The following is a 9,472-nucleotide window of genomic DNA, read 5'->3' as shown; positions in this document are numbered from 1 at the left end:
GTACACGTGACAAGTTGTGAAAGTATGTTGTGGCTAAAAGCCAACTCTTGTCAAGTTGCCTCTCCATCATAGGTTGTGGAAATTTCTCTGCTAAATACTTGTGCAAATTGAACCCACAACAGTGAAGATGATACAACAAGGCTTTACTCGCTCTACCACCAAGCTGCTCAAGCTAGAAAGTCATCTCCAAAAATACCAACACATTATAATGTGGCTTGAAAAAAAAATATATATATATATATATATATATATATATATATATATATGTATATATATGTATATATATATATGTATATATGTATATATATATATATATGTATATATGTATATATATGTATATATGTATATATATATATATATATATATATATATATATATATATATATATATATATATATATGTATATATGTATATATGTATATATATATATATATATATATATATATATATATATATATATATATATATATATATATATTGCTGCAGGCCGGGTATCGGGTGAGAAGACTACTGGGGGGGGGGGGAGTAAGCTCTCTCGGCTCCCCACCAGACTCCCCGGAATTGGAGGCCATCGAAAGGATAATTCCGTGACGCGGCGGGTCGCCAACCGACCGTGGACGCCAATAACTCAACCGCTTGACCTAGAGTCCTCCCATCTAAGGGTTAACCAGGTTACCGAATTAAACACGTGATTTAATTACCGGGGAACATGCTCTCGGTATGCCTTGTCTGAACCGGATCACTTTACCGGATCGGATGCAGCCGAGCGACACTGCCAAGGACGTACCGGCTAAAAGGAACGGATCATTGCGAATAAAGTCCCAGCTCATCTAGGATTTGGACCATGCTGGATCAATGAAAGAAAAGACAAAAACGAGCAGGGAACATTTCTAATAATAATTTAATAACAATGGGGCGAGGAAAGGTATGTGGTACGATCAATCGTTTTATTGGGGTGTGCAAGCAGAGATAGGGAAGAAAGGTGTGGTGCGGCAATAAACAAGCAACTTATGAAAGCAGACTTAACTTAAATTAGCAGACTTAACCCAAAAATAATAATAACAATAATACTGATAATAATAATAATAATAATAATAATCTTCTGCAGTCTTACTGATATGGACAGATACCAAGACACACACACGCACACACACACACACAAACACAGAAAACCCAAATCCATCCATCGGGACCATACTCCATGCAGAGCGTTGGTGCTGCCTAAGCAGTCTCCTTGGCTATTGGACACAATCCTGGACGGGTCGCCACTCCGACACAGTATACCAGCATGCTGGCACTCATTTTGCCGACCTCGGAAGGATGACAGGCAGAGTCAACCCCACCTGGTTTGAACTCAGGATCAGAGGATACAGAAAACCCAAATAAGAGGAAGTATTGCAGCAAGACAGGAGAGGAGTTGAGGCTATGGTCTCTCAGTTCCTTTGTATAATTGATAACACCAAAGGGTGTGGTGGTGTGATAACCCCCTCCATGGTGTTGTACCCCCCCCCCCCGACAGCTGGCGCGTCGCCTCTTGCTTTGGGCAGCTCGTGTCAAGACCGTGAGCATGAAGGAGGGGCTTGAGTTAGGATGGTGGAGTACGGAGTGGTAGGCGGGACCAGGTGGGTGGGTGGAGTCAGCGTCATGTGGGCGGGGAAGACGAGGCGGAGTGGAAGTGATGATGACAGAAGGCGGAGTCGAGGTGATGACGACAGAAGGTGGAGTCGAAGTCCAGCTTGAACAGGAGGCGAGGCAGGGCAGAGAGAGATCGAAGGCTCTGCTCGGACCTTTATAGGCCCTGCGGCGCGGGGCAGGGGGCCACCCCGGAGCAATGTGTCGTCGCCCGAATCGGGCGCTCTGATTGGCCCTGACCCCCTGCGCGGCCCGGCCGCAATGGCCGGAAACCGCTTCATTCCACTTCCGGGCAGTGGAACCGTCTCGCTCCGACCCCACGACATGATATGAATTGCTCACGCCAAACTCCGCGCCATGAATCACCCTGCAAGAACCCCCAGGCCACGCCCTGATGACTGGCCGAGGGTCCCGCATGCCTGCTCGGGCACTCCGACCGGCGCCAGTCAAGCGCCTGCTCCATGTGTGCCACGCAGCCCAATCGCAGCTTCGCTGACTGTAGAGGCGAGAAGAGGTTCGCCATCTGTGGGGAACATCTGCGGCCGCCAACGAGGACCGAAGGTACGATGTTATGGCGAGCCCATGCACAGACGGTAAGATGTGTCCATTCGTTCCCTGCTCTGTATGATACAAAGTGTCGTGAGTGGTACATTCGGGTCTGCCTTCGAGCACATTCTGTACAGTGTGCGTACATCCACTACCAGTGCTCGTGTTTGCTCGATTCTGCTATCGTGTGCGCGGGGCGGAACCCGATCGATATAATTAGTCCAGAAATGGGTTGAAAAGTACGCGCCGCCCGTATCATGCACAACGTGGCATGGCTGTCATTTTACTATTATCGGCCTCTGACGACGTGGCTATTGGCACCAAGCTACTAGCCACGCTCTTGCCGTTATTGGGCCATTTGCTTCTGTTGTGCAAAACACCATCCCTGAAGCCTCTTCTGAGATAGTCATCCGTATGCCTTTTAAGTGTAACCAGCAACCCCCCCCCCCCAGATCATCGGAAGCTCGAGTCGATCATCTCGAGCTGCCGAGCATACTGTATAACTCATCGAAAAAGTTGGGTTGAGGGATCGCTTGAGGATGGGAGCTCTGTGCTGTTGATGCTCAGGTGGTGTTCGAGCACCCCTTTCGAAGGTGCTGTTTCTTCCGTCTCCTCGGTACGTGTTCCGTGCAGCATGGGCATCGTGCTGGGTGTGTTTCCTGTCCATTGGATGGAAATTACCGCTGCACGTGTGTTTGGCAGGCTGTGTTTTCTAAGGAGGGGTGGCCAGCGTAATGCCTGCTTGGCCTTTGCTGAGGACTCATCTCACAGCTAAGGGCGCACGTGGCTCAGATTTACCTCAGGAATAATTAGAAAAGAAGAGGAGGAATGAAGTTAGAAATCGAATGAAGAAGAAATGGTGTAAGCAAACCTAGCTATGAGATCCTCGCAACGCATGCCCCTGCTGTCCCGCTAGACAAAAGGGAAGGGACTATCTACACGTATATTAATGCAATAACTCTCTTGGGACCACTTTATGGTCACCTGATCAAGATTGCGTTACTTACACTTGAGTAAACCATCATGAACATTGATGTTCAAAGCTGAAGCAAGAATTAACCCAGGAGTGCACCATAGCAACGTTGGGCAAAATGACCTAGTTTTCTTGTTTGAGGTCGGTTTCCCCTCAGCCTCATGTTGTGGAGCAGTCTCATGTTGTTGTTTTTCTTCTGCGATTTTTCAGACGTACACACACGCATACCTGCAGACAGTTGTATTGCCTGTGTGAGGGGAGGGGGTGTGTTGTGCCCATGACCTGATGCTGGGTACACCCAGCAAATATGCAAAATTTGGTGAAGATTGGCCAAGAGGTATGGAATTAAATATAAATCAAAGAAAAGTCTTGACACACAGACACACACACAGACACACACAGACACACACACAGACACACACACAGACACACACACACAGACACACACACACACACACACAGACACAGACACAAACAGACACACACACACACAGACACAGACACACACAGACACAGACACACACACACAGACACACACAGACACACACAGACACACACAGACACACACAGACACACACACAGACAGACACACAGACAGACACACACACAGACAGACACACAGACACACACACAAACAGACACACACACACACACACACAAACAGACACACACACACAGACACACACACAGACACACACACACACAGACACACACACAGACACACACACAAACAGACACACACAGAGACACACACACACAGAGACACACACACACACACAGACACACACAGACACACACACAGACACACACACAGACACACACACAGACACACACACACAGACAGACACACACAGACACACACACAGACACACACACAGACAGACACACAGACAGACACACAAACAGACACACAAACAGACACACAAACAGACACACAAACAGACACACACACAGACAGACACAAACAGACACACACACAAACAGACACACACACACACACACACACACTTTAAGACCTGGTAAGTCTCTGCTACATCTCCTGCAACCCACCAACGTGTGGAGATAACAACCAATAACAGCAACTTTCATATGCACACATGATACATCCAATGCAGACAGATCAGTGATTTGGAATTTTTCCCTCAACCAAGCGAGACATTCGTTGGAGGTGTGGGTTGTGGCTCCATCTTGTTGAAACCACAGCTTTTTTATTATTTCTCACACTGTTCTCCTGGTAAGTCTTTAGCATATGTAGATAACAATTTGATGTCAGTTACTGCAGTTTCAGTATTAGGGTGTTCAAACGAATAGACCATAGATTGGGGACAAGCTCAAGCTACACCAGATGGGAATTTTTCTGAGCGTGAAGTGATGGATGCTTCATGTTCTGGTGGCTTTTTAATCTGTAATATCTGCAATCCGATTCATGTAAATGTGTCAGTCATCAAAGTAAATGACGTCATCAATACTGATGTCTTCATTCTCCAGTGCTTCAGAAAAGCAGATACAAAACTCAAACCATCTTCTGTTTTTTTTAACAATCTCAAAAAAATCTCAAGATTGCAAACCAATCCAAATTTTTATCAAAAATCGACATTACTTACATATTGTCATGTCTGGGGTGGGGGAGGTTAGCCCCGACCTGGGCAGATACCCAAACCGTTCTCCCTTGGAGGTGAACATGTGATCCTTGGAGATTATGGCGTGCATGGGACGGGGACGGCAAGGATATGTACCAGACGCATTCAGCACGACGGTTTATAGTCGAACCCATAACAAATAGACAACACAAGCAAAGTTAATAAGTAGTGGTTTAATAAACAGAAATCAAACATTCATAATGGGAATAAATCAACACACGATAATAATGAAACGTGAGGTCACCTAAATTACTATTTGAGGCACCTCCACACAGATTTTAACACAGACAAGGGGACAGAACAAATAAAAGAATAATCCTCCCATTCTCCCGGCACTTTACTGTGTGCCCAGAGATGAGTTTCTGAAGCTTGGGGTTCGCCAAACCGCGTCGTCACTGCACAGGAAAATGAGCCCAAAATGGCGCCAAGCTGCTCTCTGGGCGGGAAGTGTATGGGAGGTAGTTCGGGCGGTGCTATTCAACACCAGGGCTGAGAAACCGCCGTGCAGTTCCTTTTCACAATCGCACTTGCCGATGCCACTCCTCTGCAACTTGGCACCGCCGCCTTCCCTGATGGCACACCACGAGGCTCCAAGGTGCGGTCTCACACGACCCATCCGAACAGTCAATAGCATCTTGCTCCATCTCATGGGAAAATCAGCCTCAGCATGAACACGAGGATCATGCAGCCTTCTTCACTGTGTCGAGGAGAAGACACAAAAATGAAACCTCCGTCTCCAAGCGCGTACCTCACAGAGCCTCCCTTCTCTCTCCAGTTTGTGTCCCAACTGACGATCGTGACTCAATCCTCTCCTCTCCCTCCAACTTCTCTGACGTCACCCCATCCATCATCCAGCCCCCCTTCCCCCCCAGGGGCATGATCTCACTAGTTGTCATTCCTGGAGGCAGGGTTTTCGACTCCTTGGAAATACCCTGCTCTGTTGTTGTTGTTTTAAGGACATGATTATTTTCTATGCCGGTCTTGAAATGCAAAAACATTGGAAAAGGTCAAGGGGGCAATCACCTGCTGGGATAAATTAGCCATAGACCCCACCTAATTTAACACAGCACCTTCTCACATGTGGTGACACGTAACAAATAAGCTCACAGTTTCCCAACTTAATTTACATCGAAATGTCCTCTACCTGTCTATGGGCCATGCTACTCGATACAATCCTACCTTTACTTTGAAGTTCCTCCACCTACCCCACAAACATAACAATATATTGAACAAACAGTTTCAAATGGAGCACTTCAATGCCATTAGAGCATTTAAAATGCATCAGATGTGGCAATAAATCTTGTTATCCCCCGCCGCGTGGCGGAAGGGGGATATTGTTATCACCCGGGTCGTCCGTCCGGCTGTCCGTCCGTCCGTCCGTCCGGCTGGCTGGGCGTCAACATTTATAGCTGTGAGTGCGATAACTCATAAACTGTTCGCCATATCGATTTGAAATTTGGGTCACACATGTCGCACCTGAAAAGGAAGAACCCTATTGATTTTGGGCGTGGCCAGATCCAAGATGGCCGACTGGGGCGGCCATCTTGAAAAAATGTTTTTTCGCCATATCTGTTTGAAATTTGAGTCACACATGTACCACCTGAAAAGGAAGGACCCTATTGATTTTGGGCGTGGCCGGATCCAAGATGGCCGACTGGGGCATTCCGTCTGTCCGGCTTGCTGGGCGTCAACATTTATAGCTGTGAGTGCGATAACTCATAAACTGTTCACCATATCGATTTGAAATTTGGGTCACACATGTACCACCTGAAAAGGAAGAACCCTATTGATTTTGGGCATGGCCAGATCCAAGATGGCCGACTGGGGCGGTCCGTCCGTCCGGCTGGCTGGCTGGGCGTCAACATTTATGGCGTCAACATTTATAGCTGTGAGTGCGATAACTCATAAACTATTCGCCATATCGATTTGAAATTTGGGTCACACATGTACCACCTGAAAAGGAAGAACCCCATTGATTTAGGGTGTGGCTGGATCCAAGATGGCCGACTGGGGCGGCCATCTTTAAAAAAATGTTTTTTGTAATAAATGGAAAACCGCTTATCTGATTTCAATTATTTTTGGTTACTACGTTCCTCACCCCTGGGGAACTTTTTCGAGATGATGACCAAATGGTGTCTTGTTTCCAATTCACCTTCCTCATTATCTGGAATATGTATGACCTTTTTCATTCAATGGCAGAGGATTCCCCATCTCTGATGGTATATTTATTGTTTTGTTACTTGTTGCTCTTATTGTTGCTCCCAGCTTGCCAGCTCGATGACAGCAGAAGAAGCCATTTTCATTTTTACTGTCTCCATCCCTACCCCGTTTATAATCCCGTGTGGGCACGGGCAACTTGTTAGTCAAACCAAAATATGCAATTTGGTGTCTGTCTGTCTGTCTCTCTGACACTGGCAGTGGCCTCTGCAACCCCCAAGATGTTAGAAAATGTATGCAAGGAAAACGAGTACTGTTGTAACTTAATCCGTGCTACAAATGGTGCACATGTTGAATGTTTACTCCAACGTACCCAAATGTACCTGAATGATACGTACCAAATGAACCTTAAGCGTACTGATTCTGAGTTGTGTGAATATTCCTCTGTTTGCATTATTCAATAAAAAGTTATAAGGCTTCAAAGTTGTTTCATTTCAATGTGAACACCCTGTGTAGACCCCAGAGAGGATAATAACATGATCCTTCCTGCCGCTGCTGCAGGAAGCGTTGGTGTGGTTCAGTTACCCAGCACTTAGCTAGCATTTGCCAAGCCAACCATTCCTTATCAACTAGCTTTGAAATGAGTGCTTGCTTAAGTGCTTAAGCCACTTGACAAGTGCTCTACAAGAAACTTGGTAACTGAACCCTCATGCGCCCCCCCCCCCCCCCCGATGTACTCATGCAAGGAAATTTGAAATTTATTCACAACCATATTACTAAGGAAATCTCGACCTGATCAATTGTCGCCCTAGTCCACCCTGTATATAATTGCAAGATTTTACATTCCAGTGGAAATTGTTTACTTTCAAATGGTTTGGAGTGCATCTTCATCAAAGTGACATAATGTCCTTGAAATAGCAATTCATTTATTCACAACCCCACTGCCTGCATGGAATGCACAAAGTTGTTTGTGTAGCAAAGTTGAAAACAGTGTAACTTGGGTTTGATATATAATTGAGGTGTAATGTCATCAGAGCACACATGTCCAACAGCTGCTGCTTTGTTCTTTTACTTTGCATTAACTCTACAAAAATTACTTGTTCCTTGAGATTTGCATCATTGGACGAGTTGCTTGAGATTAAAGGATATTTTTGTTTGCTTGAGTATGATAACAGTTTTTTAAAAATAATTTAGTGGCATGTTCAATGTTGCTTCTCTCCTTTGTACATTTTAATGGTATTGCACTGCAATCGTGTTTGGCAATGTGGGAATAGCAGGATTTAAACTATAGCCTTGCGGCCATGAAAGCTGAAATTAAAAAACAAAAAAAAAACAAGGAGTATGAAAAGTGGAAGACCCAAGTCAGCAGAAATACGCACACTTGCCTCTAAACTGTCTAGCCTGAGTTCGAATCCCGGTCCAACTATAAACTGTCATTCTGGTGTTTCACAGACATGGTGATTCTTCAATATATGTGCCTCCCTCAGGTGGATGTCAAACAGGTTTCCCATCTACCAGCATTCGTTGGTGGATGTTAAATATCCCATGGTGTTCTTTGCGATGATTCGGTGAGCTATTGCCAGCACCATGAGCAACTTACAAATTCCTGCCATCATCAGCAGAGAGCACAGCCACGCCTTTAGCCAATGATGCTACCCGCAGCCTTGTGCTGTGGACGAAGCAGCTGTAAGGAATCCTTGGCTATTGGACACAATCCTGGACAGGTAGTCACTTCGACACAGGATACCAGCATGCTGGCACTCATTTTGCCGAGTTCAGAAGGATGACAGGCAGAGTCAACCACACCTAGTATTAATTCAACTGCCGAGTGGGATTTGAACTCAGGATCCTAGCATCCCAAACCTCATTTGAAGAATGGACGTAATTCTTACACAACTTTATTAGGCCACCAAGACAATAGAAACATCATCACCTTACTCAGCACTGTCTCTTTTGGTATAGGATGTGACTTGTTGAATCTATACATGTATTGCGCAGGAATTCCATAAGATGTGCTGTCTCGGCTGGAATGGGAACATAGGCTGTGGTCTCGTGAACGAATGCAGCTCTTCAGCACATCAGCATCCTGGCTTGTACTTGAAATGGTAAATCTCATGCCAGGTAAGTTTAATTTTTTCCAGCCAATTTCTGAGGAGTAAATTTTGGCCATTGCTCTCGACAACAAAAGTGGCACCTCCGTTTGTCCCTGGTAATGGACTTTGGCGTTGAGCAAACTGAGGACCGGTATTTTATGTCCAATGTAAGTGCATGTTCCTGACCAAGCTTTTGAACTGAAAATAACTTGTGGAAGCTAGTCACAGACAGGCTGCTACCTGACCCTCCAGAATCCAAATCAAAAGCAATGCCATCTCCGTCCACTGTCATCACGACGTCATACAATGGTCGTCATGGTGCCACAATGAGCATATCGTAAATGGTGATGTCAACGTTGAGAGAAGACCATGGCTTACAGACGATGTTGACTGGCTGCGGTTTTTCCTGGGCACACTTATCAACTCCCTTT

The sequence above is a fragment of the Eptatretus burgeri genome, chromosome 7, assembly GCF_056783735.1.
Source record: "Eptatretus burgeri isolate ZD-2024b chromosome 7, Ebu_testis_v1, whole genome shotgun sequence".
In the NCBI taxonomy this organism is placed as follows: Eukaryota; Metazoa; Chordata; class Myxini; order Myxiniformes; family Myxinidae; genus Eptatretus; species Eptatretus burgeri.
Note: the sequence above shows the minus strand (reverse complement) of the source record.